The sequence below is a fragment of the Haliotis rubra genome, unplaced genomic scaffold (genome assembly GCF_003918875.1).
Source record: "Haliotis rubra isolate DU_JTF1 unplaced genomic scaffold, ASM391887v1 Scf1700, whole genome shotgun sequence".
NCBI lineage: Eukaryota > Metazoa > Mollusca > Gastropoda > Lepetellida > Haliotidae > Haliotis > Haliotis rubra.
The window spans coordinates 97,857-102,478 of record NW_025765671.1 but is presented as its reverse complement, the minus strand read 5'-3'; the positions used below and the strand labels follow the sequence as shown (position 1 = coordinate 102,478).

The 4,622-nt window shown below is 39.0% G+C and overlaps 1 long non-coding RNA gene across 1 annotated transcript; it reads left to right on the top strand.

Annotated features, from left to right (window-relative positions):
• Nucleotides 1-600: 600 nt before the first annotated feature.
• On the top strand, nt 601-2,775 carry LOC124272559. The gene is made up of 3 exons (XR_006897350.1): nt 601-679; nt 1,618-1,680; nt 2,604-2,775. It is a non-coding gene; the product is annotated as an uncharacterized LOC124272559 (long non-coding RNA).
• The last annotated feature ends 1,847 nt before the right edge of the window (nt 2,776-4,622 follow it).

The following is a 4,622-nucleotide window of genomic DNA, read 5'->3' as shown; positions in this document are numbered from 1 at the left end:
AGGACTTCACTCATATGAGTATATGTATTGGTATGTGCGTGTGTGTGCGCGCGTGTGTGTAATGCATGTTCGGTCTCCTCAAATATATTTGAATTCTCTTGTCTTTCATTAGGATTAAACAGTGTAACTAGTTCCGAGGTTATCGTGACCAAGCCAATTCAACAATAGGTTTAAATCCTGTGGCGTTTGCATTCCAAAGATACCACGTATATGCAGTTCCGTTGAACCGTCCAAGTTCGAATTTACGATTATGTCGAGTTTTCAATGGCATATATTTGCGTTCACAGCACAAGGCAAAAATCACCTGATTTATCCATACTGGATATTGAGTCAACAAGCAGCAAGTTTAGCATTATCGCAGACTTTTCAGAGCGAACCAGAAGCAGAACCCACATGACCTATGAATCAATGCTATCCATATTCGGCTACCCCACAATATAGATATTTTTTTATGATGAAACCTGAATCAGTATTTAATCAAGGTAAGCAGTAAAATAATAACGTGCAATTTTTTAGGATCTACCTGAATACCAGCTGCAACCTATAAACACTTTCTCTGTGGCTGGAAAACATATTTAAAGTCATGGTTGAGACCAGGAGCATCACTTCCACCCTTGCTGTAGATTGTGTTGCGGCATCTCATCAACGAACATGAAGCTGTTTCTCCTGATGGTTCTTGGTATGTATAGTAACACTTGTGTTTACACTAACACAGTATAATGCCGATACTATAAGAACTGGTACAATGTTCATTTGCTTTGATGTGTTTATGATGTGGTATGTCATGATAGATACAGGTAACAGGGTTCTGAAAGATCGAGATACCTAATTTAACATTCGGTTCAAAGTATATCTACAGTTCGCAGAGACCACCATTACTCATGATACCGCTGCAAAAGCCCTTCAGATAAGCATTTTTGTTCCACACTAACATAGTCATAATAGATAAAGGTAACAGGGTTCTGAAAGATTTAGACACTTAATTTAACATTCAGTCCAAAGTCAAATTTACACAGACTACCCACCATTAATCATGATACCGCTGCATATGCCCTACAGACCGACATTCTCTCTTCACACTAACATAGTGACATACCATGCCGCAGTGCAAAAAGGATAGCATATTCGGACACATTATACTGACTCCAAGACATCCAGTCTCTAGTACATCACCTAAGTGCCGAGCACAAGGCAGAGCAAAACCACGTACCATATCTTGTCCTACACACTTTACATATTTCGTCTTGGTCACACGTGTAAGAGACTGCAGCTTCATTTGAACTTCATCCTCTATTCGTGGCTTAATATAACTAAATTCACAAGCTCAATGTGAGAAGACATAGAAGAATTTTATCTTTAGTTGCTTAATTTTAATTCATTTAAAGAACCATGTACATCCGAAGATCCATATGCAAGTGTTATACAATGCGATTCAATTATCTGAATGTAAAGCCCAAGGATCTGTATCAATGATAACAAACCTGGACTTCCTGCTAACACTCGGACAGATACTATTGTGTGTTTTGGGTGTGATCGTACTGGCTACAGTGTTACACGTATGCTTTGATAGGATATCAGAGTTGAATTTCACTTTAGGCGTACTTTGTTCTTTTTCAGCCACTCTGTTGACTGCAGAATGTGTTGTTGCAGAACGACAACAAATCAAGCTGGCCCCAACCAGTAAGTCGAAGACAAATGTTGATTGTGTTACGTGTCTATTCCCAAGTTAAACCAATACGTTAACCCAGAGTCTTGGTGTACAGGAAATTCGATGTAAAACCGACAAAGAAAGAAATGTTGTACAATCAGCAATTACATAAACATAAGGAAGTTTACAACGCACGACGTCTCACTACAATAGCTGCTCAAAATAGAGTAGTTGTACAAGTTCAGAGGCTGTACAAATACAATATTGCGGACAGCAATGAAAGAGAGTGATACTAACCTCGCGCCTACAGTTGTCAAGCTCATGTTTTGTATTGTCTTGCCATACTGACTTCAGGTACAAAGAAAAAGAGAGAGTCAATTTGCACTTAAAACATGTTTTGGGGCCAGATTTTAGTGCCGGGATAAAGGGATGTCGGATTAGAGGGAGTTTCTTATATTATATTATATAGGGACCAAATATATATGTCAGTTTACAGGGAATGTCGGATTAGAGGGATGTAGGTTTAGAGAGTGTCCACTGCACTTCTAAGATGGTCACAATAGCATGCTTTCTTTGTATGTCAAATTCCTACTAAATCAAATCCTGTACATTCAGAATCAAATGACACTGTCTTAGAACACTTTGTAAACCTCTTTTAATCACTCTTAATATCAGTAATTAGGCCAGTGTATATCAACACTGAATTGATCGTTAAAATAATTTGTGAAAATGTCAATTTAAAGTATTTGACATGCATCTTGAATATTTAGTATACTTATTTAACCTGTGATATTGTATGTACATGGTGTCATATTCCATTGGAATTTACTTCATTTAATGTGATTAATATAGTGGAATGTTGTTTCCGTTTAAACATGATAAGTAATCAGAAAAAGGGACCGTTCCAGTTGTCTAACAGATTACATCATGCTTCTATTTTCCTTTTCATACACAGTGTATGCGAGAGCACGGTTCACAAGATCAATATCAGAATATCGTCTTCGGTCTGGTGCCTCAAAACGTCTGAGAATGCGAAGTCTATCAAGTTCTGGCACTGAATGATGAGGTGGAGAGGATTCTAATGTGCATCAAAACAAAATGAGCAATAAATCAGTTTTGTTCTGCAACACTAGCTCTGATACATATTTTACTTGTCAGTTTCCAACATTATATGTAAGTTGTCTTCAATTCTGTAGGCAAAGAGGCAGTGAGGTGATCTAGTGGTTAAAGCGTTGGCTCGTCACGCCGAAGACCCGGGTTCGATTCCCCACATGGGCACAATGTGTGAAGCCCATTTCTGGTGTCCCACGCCGTGATATTGCTGAAATATTGCTAAAAGCGGCGTAAAACTAACCAGTCAGTCAGTCAGCAGGCAAAAGAATCGCTGTGAAACCAATGAGGACAAAGAAATGTTATACAATTAGCAATTGCATTATAAAATCAACTAGGTTTACAAATCAATCCAAACTGCTACAAAGCAAAAACAAAAGCATTACAAATAGGTGAGGTGAGATGAGGTGAAATTGGGTTTAGCGTCGTACTTAAGAGTATTTTGCTGATATGACGATATGCATGGGTATGTATGTGTGGCTGCTTGTACTAGCCCTGGCTTAACCTTCCGCTCTCCGAGAGGACGATCTAACCACTACACCAGGGAGGCAGTCTATTACAACAAGGAGCGTCAGTACAAATTCAGTGAGAGAAACATGCACTGGTTTTGTGACATACTGTAGCATTACTATTTAATTAATTGTGGTCTGTGAAAATGGTTGCATTAGCGTTTGTTCTGTTTTCACAGACTCGTGAACCAGGCTTCATTTACTCAGAGCTTCTATTCTGTAATGGATAACAACTTCTTGTTTATTGCACAGAAAGACGTTCCTATGTAGATTCTTACACCGGTATCAAGATAAGTGTGTTAACCATCAAGTTGTATGCTTCATTATTGACTCACCAACTTCTTCAATATTGACAAAACAATTTTATGCTGTAGGCATAAAACCCCAAAGTGTCGATGCCGCACGCAATGACGGTTAATATGCACGCGCATCTCCTTTATTTCTATCCTTGATTCGGACGGACGGTGGTACATATTTACAGCCTACGCATGTGTAAAACATATTCGCTGAAGTATACAAAACAGATTACAATTATTTGAAATAGTAAATATGTCTCGCCCGGTCACTCATTAGATTCAAGTAGGGACAAAACCAATATTGATTATGTTTTAACGCTAGGAACCTATACTATATACAACATAACAGGTTACAAACTGAAATAGTGACATTGGATACTGTAGAAGTTTGGTAATAGAAACAAATAATGAAACTTGTATAAAAAGATGTCGCTAATGTGGGTGTCGCAAGGTATATTTCCACAAATTTACATACCGAGGCCTCACAGCAGTGCCCCTGCCATGCGAGGACGGCCTATGTTCAAACCAGTGCGTGAGTGTGGTTTTATGTCGCATTTAGCACCATGTGGGGATTTGAACCTGGGTCGAGAAACCGCGTTAACTGAAGTCACACCAACTGGGCGAAGTATCGTACAATCGTCAATTGTATGTTGGTGAATCCAACCTCCGGACATGCGTCTTCGTGTCAAGTGATTTTATTATATGTTGTGTGTGTGTGTGTGTGTGTGTGTGTGTGTTATTGTGTGGGTCTTTGTGGCCCATATATCCGCCATTTTCTTTTATGACGTAACATAGGTGTGACCTTTGTGTGACCTAACCGATTGTTGAACCCCACCTTCCTTTGGGAGTCCCCTTCAGGTCCCGGTGTGTGTGACCTTCAGGTTCACCTTAGTGGGCTGTGATTATTATTCAATTAATTTATGAGTGTTCGAGTGTTCACACAGCAACTCGAGTGTTCAACAGCAACGTAGAATTAATATCACACTATGAGGGGAATTTAGCTGCAATTTATTAGGTCAAAAGTTAGATCAGAGCGCATTTGGTTAAATCAAATCACTA